This window comes from Palaemon carinicauda, chromosome 11, assembly GCF_036898095.1.
Source record: "Palaemon carinicauda isolate YSFRI2023 chromosome 11, ASM3689809v2, whole genome shotgun sequence".
NCBI lineage: Eukaryota > Metazoa > Arthropoda > Malacostraca > Decapoda > Palaemonidae > Palaemon > Palaemon carinicauda.
In genome coordinates, this window is record NC_090735.1 from 148037785 (window position 1) to 148052784 (window position 15000).

Sequence of the window (15000 nt, forward strand, 5' to 3'; positions counted from 1 at the left end):
GACAATACTCTTCTCAACTCTATCATTAAGAAGATAATCCACGGAGACCGGCCACCAGACATGCATCAGAGGTCAAGACTTCCTCCAAGCGGCTCAACAATAAGAACACGCACCTGGATGTAATTAAATTTGGCTAATCCTTCCAGCAATTATAACAACTATAGAACAATTGAACACACCCTTTAGCTTTCATATATAAACCGTCACTCTCCACTGTAATCCTCACTTTTACTTTACATCCTGAAAAGGGTCGATGTTTATTGACCGAAATATAATGTGATTTATTCATATTTCCTGTGTTTCTTTTATGGGCCTTTTTGAAAAAAACATGTTAAACTGTTCGATTACAGTTATAAATAAGACATATATATATATATATATATATATATATATATATATATATATATATATATATATATATATATATATATATATATATATATATATATATATATATATATTCACATATACATATACATATATATATATATACATATATATATATATATATATATATATATATATATATATATATATATATATATATATATATATATATATATATATATATATATATATATATATATATATATATATATATATATATATATATATGTGTGTGTGTGTGTGTGTGAGTGTGTCTATATATATATATATATGTGTATATATATATATATATATATATATATATATATATATATATATATATATATATATATATATATATATATATATATTTATATATATATATATATATATATATATATATATATATATATATATATACATATATATACATATATATATATATATATATATATATATATATATATATATATATATATATATATATATATATATAGTTATTGCTATAAATGTTCTCGGTATATAAAAGAATCTAGAGAATCAAATCCTTCATCTTTGCTTTTCTACATAAATGTTTTCACTTGCAAACAAGAAAATTATCCTCATAAGCAAATAATATCCTTAAAATATTATACGTCTTAGGAAAAGAAAACAAATATTTGTGTTTGCAAGGACCCAGTAAAAGTTTGTTTGTAATCTGAGAATTCCTGAAGAAAGTTCTGAAAGGTTTGTCTCCTTGCTTGAAAACAATCTCAAGAATGTCAGATGCAAGGCAGAAGCATACGGCGAAAAGAAAATGTCTGAAATGAGTGAAAATGTTGAGTTTTTGGTAAAAGATATAAAAACAAACTAAACAAAGACATTTCATTGAACTACAATGGAACTTATGCGACTAAAAAAACATCTTAAATATTCATCCTTATTAATGTCAGAGAATAAGCCCTATTCAGATTTATCATTTCAAATACACCATAAAGTGATGCAACACTTAAAGGAATATCAGTTTTTTATAAATTTTAAAGTTCATGGTTTAAGAAGCCTTTTATTATTACATGAATTGCATGTATAATAATTTCATATATATATATATATATATATATATATATATATATATATATATATATATATATATATATATATATATATATATATTTGGGCTCAAGCCATGTCGTCCTGATGGAAGTTCCTATAGGGTAGCTTCCTAGGGTATATTACAACTACGGCGATATTCCCAGAGAATTTACCTTAAGGTACCAGAATTCTAACTCCTGGAGCGAGTATCCCTCGTGAAAGGGATATCGCGACATATCAGAGGACGTATTCTAGACACGTCACATGGCAATCTACATCCTGGACAGAGATTTCGTCTCGTAGGAGGTGATTGACGAGATACGAATTCGGGAAAGAAAAAGGGGAGCCGCTCCCAAGGCTTCCCTATCCCCCGATTCGTATGCGTGCCTGGCGCCAATCCTGGCGCCATCTGTATTCCTTTTTGCGTAGCTTAACAACTCGGTGTTTTTTCCTGTTTTTCTCGCAAATCTTGGATTTATTCGGCTTTTCATGGCTTCTTCGTCTTCGTTGGCCTCTGATAAGTTGAGTATAGTGTCTGTTATGTATAAATGTAGGCTCTTGGTAAAATTTTGAGTGATTAATAGGATTAATCTTTGATACAAGAGCCGTAGCCTACCAGAGGTCTCCTGGACACTGTCGCTCGCTAGGTATAAATTAGTTAGTCAGAGCGACATTCCTGGTTGTTTTGCTTTAATAAATTTTAGCTATTTAGCTTTACATAGGATTTCCTTTCGTGCTTAGTATTATTTGGCGAAGTATTCGCCATTCTGGCCTACGCTAGGCCATGTAGCCTAGTCGTTTGGTCCTAGTACTTCATGCATGAATTTGGTTTTTCCGAGTGTAATTAAAATTTTATTGAAGCTTTAGGCTATATTTTATACATTTTAGACTGTGTGGAATATTTCCAAGATTGTATACGTGTGAGTTTCGGTGAATTAGGTAATCGATTCTCTTGGTGCCTAGGCTAATTGCTTATGGAGCCTTAGTATACTTTATCATACTCCTCGGTTGCTTTCTTTTCTTCGGAGAAGGTATGCAATCCCTTGCCCTCTGTTTAAGCCTTGGGCTTATCCCTAAGTGGTTTTTTCCGAATTTATTTTCGATAAAACTATACTAGGGTGTTACTGTACCTTCCTGTTCCTGTAGTTATGGTTCAAGAGGGACAGAACAACAGAGTTTTTAGTCTGAGTCTGTGTTGTCTGGCTTGGGGCAGAGTCCCCCTCGCTGACCTAACACATACAAAGGGAGCTTAGCTCCCTTAGGTCACTACCGAAGGTTTCTGTAGTTATGATTCCTTCTTTTGTGATCGACCAGACTAAGTCCTGTTGCTGTTCTCGGGGGAGGATAAGTTCTTCCCTTGGGAGTAGCAACGCCTTCCTTGCTTTGGTGCTCTGGAAGCTGGCAAGTATTGCTGGCCTTTCCCCTTAGATCTCCCTTAGGCTAAGATAAGTTTCTTGGCTGCGGGTGATCTGTCACTAAAGCAAGGTTAGCAGGACCCTCTTGTCCCTTCCCCCTCTATCTCCGTAATGGCCTAGCCATTACTGTACTGTACCTTGCCGGCCGGCAGAGCTGGCCGGCAGGGGTCTTACTGTACTGTACGTCGTTCTACTTCTGGACCTAGTATAGGTTGGGATGTGGAATTGACTCAGCCCATTGCCGGTCGGCAGAGCTGCAGGCCGGCAAGGGTCTTATGTTTTCGAGTGCTGCCTGGACCTCTCTTGGTCCCTCATCCATGCCTGCCGGCAGAGCCGGACGGCATTGGTCAAGGAAGCCTGAATTAGTTTCTCCCCTTCCTTATATGCACTCCTTCGGTTGCCGGGCTTGGAGGTTGTGTACACTCTTATCCCGGCATCCATTCTATTTTCTTCTAGTGCTGTACCTGTCCCGGCTGCCGGCCTATGAGGCCGGCAGCCGGGCAGGTGTAGTTCTCTGGTTCTTTTGCTGCCGGCTGGCATCGGTCTTGTACCTTTGCCGGCCGGCTTATGTCAGCCCTTGTCTGCCGGTCACCAAGAGTGTGGCCGGCAGCTGGGTACTACCTTGTGTAGTTGCTGGCCGGCAGCCATTGCCGGCCAACACTGGCTGTTACCGGCCGGCAGTAGCTGCCGACCGGCACAGGCATTTGAACCAGAGTGCTGCCGCCCTATAGCTGTTAAGTAGTATACTTTAAAGCTAGTTGTGGTGTGTGCTGGCCGGCAAAGGCAGGCCGGCACACATCCCCCTTATACTGTACTAGTATTCTTCTGTATAGCATATACAGTAAGAAGAAAACTATAGTAAAGGTTTTGGTACAGCACTGTATCTTCTAACACTATTGTGTTTTCTTGCACATCCCTTTGCTGTTGCCCTCAGATAGGAAGCTGAGTTCTTCCCTGTCTATTATCCAGGATTTTAAAATCATTGCTTAGGTGTGACCTCCACCTGTTTCCTCTGGAAACCTTGCATTGGTTACTCTAGAAGAGATAAACCATTTTGATTTTATTATCTGGAAGGCTGCAACAATGGGTTGTGAGGGAAACACAAGTGTGTGTCTTTCCTTTCTGAATTGTTATGCTATACTATGCATATCCAGTGATACATAGTTCACTTGATACTCATGGAAATTTCTTCTCTTTACAGAAGGACACTCCGAAGTGGGGAAGTGCTTTCTGCAATGTCAGCAGCAAGAACCTCTGCGGACATGAGTTTTGTAGGAGACACGCAGCATACGCTGTCTCCAAGGATGATCTCCGGTATTGGGACCCTCAGGTATGTACTGTGTGCACTAACCTGATTAATGAGACATTTAAATAGCTAGGAAGAAGCTTCGTACCTGGGTAAGGGGCTTCCAAAAGAACACTTCTGGCCCTTATCTTCCAAGTGAGAAGATGAGGGCGTATCTTTTCCCTAAGGCATCAGCTGATGCAGTGTTTCCCCAGCCTCAAGAGGAGATCCCCTAAGTTCAGATCCAGGTGGATGCTGAAGTCGCGGTCACGATGCAAGACATCCAGCTAGATGACAGGATGTCTGATGTGGACGGGTGTCAGGAGGAAGACCTCCTGGCAGAAGCCCAGGATGAAGTTCAAGCCCCTCTACATCGGCCGGTCTCCCAGTAGAGCTGGGACAGGCCCTCTCTTCTATTGTTGGAATGATCCAACAAATGCAGAAGGAGAATCAGGAGAAGGCGGCTGCAATGGAACTGCGAATGCAGTGCCTTGCAGAATCACATGGGCCCCAGAAAAAGCTCAATGTGAAAGACCTTCCCTTGTGCTCAGATGCTAACCCATGGAGGTATGCTGAGCACATGCCGATGACGACTGGGAAGATCGTCATCTCGGATAAGCTGTGCTCAGTTCCCCTGGAGGGTGGAATTCTGGCCCAGCAAGGCATCATATCCGGACTGTTATGTCCGGCTGAGGAAGGAACCAGCTTCAAAGGAGGAGACAGAGCCAAAGGAGGTCATAGTGATGGACCATGCTAAGGCTCAAGCTCTACTTTCATCCTCGATGAAAGAGAGGGGCTTCTCTAACTCAAAGGTAGCTGCATTGAATAGGAAGCTCCCTTCCTTTGTGTCCTCGCCTACTAGAGCCTTCCCCTTTTTACAGAAAGGGTTTCTGGCTGTACTAAAAGCAATCGAGGCCGGCAAGTCTTGCCCCTCCCTAGAGGAGTGTAAACCCTTGTCGCTGGCCCTGCCTATGGACCACAAAGACTGGAAGGACGTCCATCTTACGTTCTCAGTGGGAAAGTTGGAGGCTGATATTGCCGGACGTCAGTTCGGCAAGGACCTCCCTAAGCTGTCTGACTTTCTTTTACGAAGTGAGTTCGATACAAAAGAAAGACTGACTGCCTCAATGTCTCTTCAGACTACTCTCGAGACGATGGCAAGTGACCCCAAGGTCCATGAAATGTTCATGGTAGTGGCCAAGCCTCATCTGGCCACAGTGACGAAGGACCTTTATGGCTTCGTCAAGGCAACGAGAGCTTGTAGGGAGTTCGTGTTTACCTCGGCTACGGTGAGGCACGAGCTAAAGAAACTAATCTCCTCCAACATTTGGGGAAAAGACCTTTTTCCCTACCGACTTGGTCAAAGAAGTTGTTGATAAAGCCGCCTTGGAGAATAGAAACCTTCTCCAGAAGTGGGGCCTGGCTATCAAAAGAAAGTCTTCCCCGGATGAAGGTCCTCAACCAAAGAGGAAGACTATGAGGACTAGGCTACCGTCTCGGCCAGCCAAGCCTCTTAGACAGCAACAGCAACTGCAATTGCCATTGCCCCCAGTGCCCCAGATCGTGGCACAAACCCCGACCACCTTTCAGTGGGTACCCCAGGCCGTGTCGACACAGTCCACGGCATTCACCCCAGCGTTCGAAGGGCAGTCTACTTCCTTTCGAGCAAAGCCTAGAGGAGCAGCCAGAGGCTCGTCTAGACGCCCCTCAAGGGGAAGGGGATTCCGGGGTGGTCGTGGTCAGGAAGGCAAGACCTCAGGACGGCAGTCCAAGTGAGGTGATACCGGTAGGAGGGAGACTTCTGAAATTTCGGGATCGGTGGACCTTCGATCCCTGGGCCCACAGCCTACTCAAGAATAGACTGGGCGGGAGCTGGTACAGCACTCCACCCCCGTGCCTTCGGTTTTTCCAACACTCCACCCCCGTTATGGAGGAGTACGTTCAAGAACTGTCGGAGAAAAAGGGTGAAGCCCATCAATTTCTAAGGGAGGCTGTTTTGTGTTCCCAAGAAAGACTCGGAAAAGCTCAGAGTCATTCTGGACTTGTCGCCACTTAACAAGTTCATAGTGAATTGCAAATTCAAAATGCTAACACTCCAATACATAAGGACCTTACTGCCCAAGAGGGCATATTCCGTCTCTATAGACTTGTCAGACGCCTACTGGCACATTCCAATTAGCCATCGACTCTCCCCCTACCTAGGGTTCAGGCTACAACGAAGACTATACGCCTTCGGAGCCGTGCCATTCGGGCTAAACATAGCCCCAAGGATTTTTACGAAGCTTGCGAGCGTAGCTCTCAAACAATTTCGCCTAAAGGGAATTCAGGTAGTAGCCTACCTGGACGACTGGTTGGTGTGGGCAGCATCCGAGACAGAATGCTTGCAAGCTTCCAGTCAAGTGATCCAGTTCCTAGAGTACCTAGGCTTCAAGATCAACAGAAAAAGTCTCGACTTTCTCCATCTCAAAAGTTCCAGTGGCCGGGAATCCACTGGGACCTTTTGTCACACCGTTTCTCCACCCCGGCGAAGAAAAGGAAGGAGATAGCGGGTTCTGTCAAGAGACTTCAAGATTCCGAAAGGATATCAAGACACGAGCAGGAGAGAGTACTGCGCTCTCTCCAGTTTGCTTCGGTGACAGACCCAGTGCTAAGAGCACAGCTAAAGGATGCAATCGGAGTTTGGAGAAGTTATGCATCAAACGCGTGAAGAGATCTGAGAAGACCAGCCGGTTCGGCTAAGTACTCTTCTCAGGCCTTGGTCCCAAGCCAGACATCTAAAGAAGTCAGGTTCTTCTTCAGCCACCTCCTCCGTCGGTGACGATTCACTCAGACGCCTCGAAGGAGGGATGGGGAGGTCACTCTCATCGGAAAAAAGTCCAGGGGACTTGGTCCAGGCTATTCAAGACCTTTCACATAAAACTTTCTAGAAGCTAGGGCAGTGCTCCTTACCTTAAAGAAAGTCTCCCCGCGTCATTCGATCCACATAAGGTGGTGATAGACAGCGAGGTAGTTGTGAGATACTTGAATCGACAAGGATCGAGGTCACCACCTCTCAACCAGGTGATGTTGGCCGTCTTCCGATTGGCGGAAAAGAAGAAGTGGTACCTGTCGGCAGTTCACCTTCAAGGAGTCCGCAATGTGACAGCAGACGCTCTATCCAGGTTCACACCCATAGAGTCGGAATGGTCCTTAGACGCAGGATCATTCTCCTTCATTCTGAATCAGTCCCAGAATTGCAGATAGACCTCTTTGCGACGAAAGACAACAAGAAGTGGCCCCTGTACGTGGCCCGTACGAGGACCCCTTAGCGGAAGCAGTGGACGCGATGTCCCTCAACTGGAACAGATGGTCCAAGATTTATCTGTTCCCTCCTCACAACCTTCTGTTGAGGGTCCTCAACAAACTGAGATCCTTCAAAGGGTAGCGGCAATAGTGGCCCACAAGTGGCCGAACAGCGTGTGGTTCCTCCTGGCGTTGGAACTGTAGCTGAAGTTTGTACCACTACCAGATCCAGTTCTGACCCAGCGAGTCCAGAAGTCAACTGTCTGCGCTTCATTACAGAAAACCCGGACCCTGCAGCTCATGATTTTCTCTCCTTAGCGGGGAGAAAGCGTTTCGGGATTTCGAAAGCCAGTATAGACTTCCTAGAGTAATATAAGTGCAAATCTACTAGAAGGCAATATGAGTCATCTTGGAGAAAATGGGTGGCCTTTTGTCAAGGCGAAGATTCCGCAGGAGATCTTGACAGACTTCTGCTTATCTTTTTTCCCCACCTCCATGGTCAAGGGTTGGCAGCGAACACGATTTCAGCGTGTAAGTCTGCTTTGACAAGACCCATTCTATATGCCTTCCAGGTCGACCTAGGTAACGAGATCTTTAATAAAGTCCCGAAAGCCTGTGCTAGGCTCAGACCTTCAGCACCTCCAAAGCCCATTTCATGGTCTTTAGACAAGTTCTTCATTTCGCTTCTCTGTTGAGCAATGAAGAGTGTGCGTTAAAGGATTTGACACAAAAAGTTATTTTCCTATTTTGCACTCGCGTCCGGGGCCAGGGTTAGTGAGATTGTAGCCTCTCGAGAGAGGCAGGTCGTGTTCAGTTCCTGGATGGGGAAGAACTGAACCTGTTTCCGGATCCTACGTTTCTCGCCAAGAATGAGTTACCCACCAACAGGTGGGGTCCCTGGAGAATCTGCCCTCTGAAAGAAGATGCATCTCTATGTCCAGTAGAATGCCTAAAAGTCTATCTTCATAGAACTTCAGACTTCAAGGGTGGTCAACTATTCAGGGGAGAAACATCAGGCTCAAATTTATCTCTGAATCAACTCAGAGCGAAAATCACATATTTTATTCGCAGAGCGGATCCTGACAATACACCCGCAGGTCACGATCCGAGGAAAGTTGCCTCATCCTTAAATTTCTTTAATTGTATGGATTTTGAACATCTCCGTTCATACACTGGCTGGAAGTCTTCCAGAGTGTTCTTTCGCCACTATGCGAAGCAAGTAGAGGAACTAAAAGAGATCTGTGGTAGCAGTGGGTCGCGGTGTTAACCCTACTGTTTAACTCTGCGAGGAACAGTGGTCTTAATTGGGACGATTAATTCCAGGGTGAGTGTGTAGTTACATACTGTACTACAAACTAAGTGAGGGCACTGTGTTGCCCATCCAGACTGTTCCATTTCCGAAGGTGAACCTAGCATAAGTGCAGACATGTGTGCCGAGCGTTTCTAACGCTAATGTCATTGATTTGTAATACAGGCTTTTATGACTTTGATACCTCGGTATCTTAAAAGTGGCATCTAATGTTTTTTCTTTCAGACAAACAAGCTCTGTTTACTATCATACTTATGCTTAAAGTTTTGGGTTATCCTCTTCTTATATATATATATAAATAATTGTGGTTAACCTGTCTATTTATTGCCCGTCAATAATCTGGTTCTTGAGAACCTTGCGTCTCCTTCACCTGTGTCAATTTATTGGTATAATTGAGCATTCATTCTATGTACCTTATCTGGGATAATTCTAATAGAATTGTTCCTTTATGCAAGCTATGTTGCATTGGTTTTCCTCCTATGCGGATATAAAACCTTTGTCCAATACAAGTATTGTGCGGAAAACTGGTCGATATTTCATATTGACGCAGTGGTCCTTTACAAACTATGCTTTACTTAATATAGGGCGAGACCACTATATTAGCTTGCCTGGTATTCATACATAGATATATGTACTCTTCGAGACTTTTCCAGAGTCTAGTAGGACTCTTCCCTGTAGGGGGCAGGAAGCTCTAACATAGTTTATAGTTAGTTGAAAAGATGTATAACGGTAACATCTTAGGTCTCTAGGTCTAGTCAACCGGGAAAAATTACCTCCGGGGAGTACGGCACGTTCTGAGAATCCACAGATACAGTAATGCTCTGGTACACTTCCATCAGGACGACATGGCTTGAGCCCAAAAAACGGATTTTGAGCGAAGCGAAAAATCTATTTTTGGGTGAGATGGCCATGTCGTCCTGATGGACCCGCCCTTGCCTTTCTAAGAAAGGGCTGTAGGACCCCTCCCTACATACAGTATCTGTAGCACCTCGTGTACGCTACAAGGAATACAGATGGCGCCAGGATTGGCACCAGGCACGCATACGAATCGGGGGATAGGGAAGCCTTGGGAGCGGCTCCCCTTTTTCTTTCCCGAATTCGTATCTCGTCAATCACCTCCTACGAGACGAAATCTCTGTCCAGGATGTAGATTGCCATGTGACGTGTCTAGAATACGTCCTCTGATATGTCGCGATATCCCTTTCACGAGGGATACTCGCTCCAGGAGTTAGAATTCTGGTACCTTAAGGTAAATTCTCTGGGAATATCGCCGTAGTTGTAATATACCCTAGGAAGCTACCCTATAGGAACTTCCATCAGGACGACATGGCCATCTCACCCAAAAATAGATTTTTCGCTTCGCTCAAAATCCGTTATATATATATATATATATATATATATATATATATATATATATATATATATATATATATATATATATATATATATATATATATATATATATATATATATATATATATACATATATATATATATATATATATATATATATATGTGCATATATATACACATATATACATATATATATATATATATATATATATATATATATATATATATATATATATATATATATATATATATATATATATATATATATATATATATATATATATGTGTGTGTGTGTGTGTGTGTGTGTGTTTGTGTATACATATATATATATATATATATATATATATATATATATATATATATATATATATATATGCATATATATATATATATATATATATATATATATATATATATATATATATATATATATATTTATATATATATATATATATATATATATATATATATATATATATATATATATATATATATATATATATATATATATATATATATATAAATTTAAAACTCCAGTAATAAATACAATAGAAATTATTTATATGAAAAAAGGTGTCATTTCATGATTTCCTTTTTATTGCGTGATAATTCAAAAGATTTTTCTGTGAGTTAAAAGCCCGAGTAAAAAGATCATTTTTGAGGGTGAAGATAAAATAGATAGCTGAATTTTCGTTTATCCAGATAATCTGGTAATTAGAGTTATCGAAGAGTTTAGCTTTCAATATATTACAATATATTTTAGGGGGGTGGCGACCAAATGCAATAAAATATTTCATTATGTCCGATAAGTTAAGAATGTAGCAAAGACTGTCATAGAATTAGGTATTCATTTATGGAGAGCATCAAATTTAAAAAAAAAAAAAAGAAAAGAAAAAAAAAGTATAGCTAGAAAGTCGAATCCGCCATATATCTTGTTTTTGAGCTATGCAAAGATCGTACATAAAAATTAAAATTACATCGGATGAAAAATAGATCACAAAGACACTAGGCTTTGCAATGCGATGTCTAGACTATAATAAATTCTACACATACTATACAGGTAAATGTTTTTTTGGGGGGAAAATAATCCATCATAAATAGTTAACTAAATAGAAGCACCAAAATTGATTACCTTTCAGTTTTTCATTCGCAACTAAATCATGTCGGTTGTATATACCCTGCATAGTTTTCAGAAGCACCTGTCTACGCAGAAATCTGATGATAAATCGTGCTTATTGTAACTGCTTTTATCTATGTTTAACGATTCAATCTCTCTCTTGCATGAGAAATTGATTCACCAAATCATATTGTATATTTTTTTTTCGTTATCTGAGTAAAAATTGAGGAATGTCCTGTGAAATCCCCTTAAATACTTTAATCAAATATTCTGATTGAGAATAATATCTAAAAATTACCGTACTAATAACTTTGCCGTGGTGTCTATAATAATTTACTTAATTGCAAATTATAATAATATCCTCCTCATTAACTTTATCCGCTTTTGAAATATCAGTTTTTATTTGACCCGGAAGCTTTATCGAGAAAAGGTGAATTTTTATGCACCGAATCTAAATAAGATGAAGCCACGTTTTATAGTTGCATCTCATTATCGAAATAATTTTATCTAAAAAAAAGTTTAAGCGGATAATTTCGTTTTTATTAATTCTAATAACAGACTAAATTGTCTGTTTTCTGACAATTTTCACCTCAAAATCCAAGAGTTAGTTTCTATGAGTGTCACTGGTGCCCCTCGTGGTATTTTACATAACAGTACATGAGTCTAATAATTTTCTATGAAAATATACGACTTACAGATACCTTGAATCCTTGATTAGGGTTTTAGAAAGTATATACGGTATATCCGACTACAATACATTTTTTGGATAATACAATGTAGCAATAAAATGATATCGCTATAGTTCTTATTAAAGACGAAGTCATGTTACTGCTAATACTCTTCCTTTCTCTTCATTCTATTCACTTATTGTAGAAATTTTATTGAGACCCATTTAGGGCAATTATGTTGCATTAAATCTTACAAATGGAATAGGTTGATGTCATAAGTTAAAATGTGAAAAAAATTAGTTTTTAAATTGAATGTAGAATTACAGCTAACTTAAGGTTTCTTTTTCATTTGCATATAACATATACCCTTACTTTGAGTATGATATAGAGAAATCCAACTCCTTATGTTAAGTTCATTATCCACAGTATTTACAAATTATATCATCATCCTCATCTCCTCCTACGCCCATTGACGCAAAGGGCCTCAATAGAGAATTCATTGACAAGATTTATCAAAGGATAGCTTGTTCCTTGTGATGCGCAGTGCCTATCTAACTAAGGCGAGTGACCTCTGCCAGTTCATACTAATTCGAGTAAGATTATCCGCCAGGCATTGAGGGTATATAAAATGTTCAGTAAATCCACTTATTAAAGTCTTAGAATGTGTTACCCAAAAATTCCCCTTCAAGGCATGAAACTACTTAGTACCTCACAAGTTCTCTGTAAATGCAGGTTGATGATATTTTGGTTTGATTTTGAAACAAAACCTCATTCGAAAACATCCTAATCCGTCCTAATAATTTCAGAAATAGGAGTAATATTGCATTCATTCTATAAGAGCATAACTTCAAAAAGTTGATATTCATTACTTGTCTCCCCTATTTTGTTTTGGAAAATTCCCAACAGAACAGGAGCAAACAAAGAAGTGCTAGTTATTGTGATGCTCTGTTCCTCTCTGTTAATTTATCATCCTTTCATCCTCTCTCCCCATTCTTGGAATATTCAAATTATATATAGCAAGTGACACTGTAATACCCTAGAGTTGTCGTTGAAAAACCAATTCTTAAATTACTTTGATTTATTTTTGACTTTTTTATTGTATAATATCTGCGCACCCTATCAAAGGTTACGGAAATATTAAGGAAAATGCTGGAAGGAAAACTGAGATTGTATGGACATCTACTGAGGAAAGAGGAGGATAGTGTAGGGATGCATACTATGGAAATGGAAGTTTAAGGTATAAGAAGAAGAGGAAGACTAAGGAGATAGGGGGACTGCAGGGATTAAGAGAGAGCGAAAAAAATTGTGAAAAAGAGGTGTAAAAAAGAAATCTAAGGAAGAAGCTTATTCAAAACGATGACCACATATAAAAAAATGGAATACTCAACCATCTTATTAACTCTTCCCTTGTTCTCTTATTTCAGGTTTGTGTAAGAGTCAGGGAACTTGATGGCAATAGTTAGGGGACTGAAACTTTTCTGGTGCTTTGAACGTGATCAATTGTGGAATGGAGCCAGAGGTCAATAACACATATACTCCTCTCTGCCACGGCTCTAAGATTCATGGGTATTTATAATTTTTGTTGTTGCTTAGGTTTTTTCTTTTCTTTTGTTTTAGTATTTAATGAAGAGTTGTGATAAAGTAATCTTATGATTAGAGGCATTTAACCTCCCAGTGTCTGCGACAAGTCAATGCCGCCTGATTCCTGTCATGACATTATTATTATTATTATTATTATTATTATTATTATTATTATTATTATTATTATTATTATTATTATTATTATTATTATTATTATTATTATTATTATTATTATTATTACGATCATTGTGTTTTGTGGCCTGATTGCAGTAAAGGGCCAATTTATAACAGCCAGACTGAAGACAATTATTAGTAATAAAATAGAAAAATAATAATTTCCAATAATTACACCCTAAGCCACTGGGTGTATTTTTGCAACTGATTGTATCTTTGGTCTCCACTGTAAATGTATGTTTTAAACCATATAAACTTTATTTTCCATAATTTTCTTATATGCTCTCTTCCTCCATGCGTACATTTACGTACAGTTCACCGAAAATAGGACAATCTTCTTTTTTCATTTCCTTTAGAAAATAAGTACTTCTAAATTTGCTGAGTTTACTCCGTTAGTAATCAGACTCAGATTCCTCAACCCTGTCCTAAGTCAGTGAAATACGATTCTGTACTTTAATGCTTATATAACAAAAAAAAACAAAAAATCACCAGAAGTACATTTAGCTTGATATGACCCCTTGCCCAGAACCTGAACAAGGGGTGGTGCCCAATATTCATGTTGTTGCGATGGGACCCTTTACTTAAATGCAGGGTAGCAGGATCGAGATGCTACATACAGCCGCAAAACGCTACCCACTACAATGTAACCATATCACAGCAACCTGGAACCTTTCACTACTTTTCAATCTTCTGATATCCCAAAACACAGCAGAAACTAGCAAAAAGATAATTTATACTCATTCATTTTAAAGATAAGTTGTATCAGCTCTACTTTCAATAAGATTACTCACAAAGATGGTTACCATTTGACGTCAAAGGCCTAATGGTTTCACTTAGGAATAACAGGTCAAGACCGTATGAAAATCTTATTCTCTCTCTCTCTCTCTCTCTCTCTCTCTCTCTCCTCTCTCTCTCTCTCTCTCTCTCTCTCTCTCTCTCTCTCTCTCTCTCTCTCTCTCTCTCTCTCTCTCTCTCTCATGATAGACCATATTATAGAGTAAAGTTTATGGTGTGTGTAATTTCTGAATTACCGTAACAATTTTCCTAAGGTGATAAAGCTGTCGTCATGGTAAGCGAAAAATTACGTTGTAAGCAATTAATTCTCATAAAACATTGAACGCATTCATTGTAACACCCTAACAGCAATAACTCACGACGCCAATAACAATTCCATTGAATTTCTACCTCATACATAATCAGATGGTAATAATTCTTCTGATGAAATCTGAACATTATCAAAACAGCAGAACATTCCAGAATTATTCTGCTATTGAAATCAGTTTTATGTGATTTGGAATTTTATCCCATGAACACTCAAGTACGCCTATACACGTACAGAAACTCAATCATATTAATGCACACAAACCCCCTCTCACAC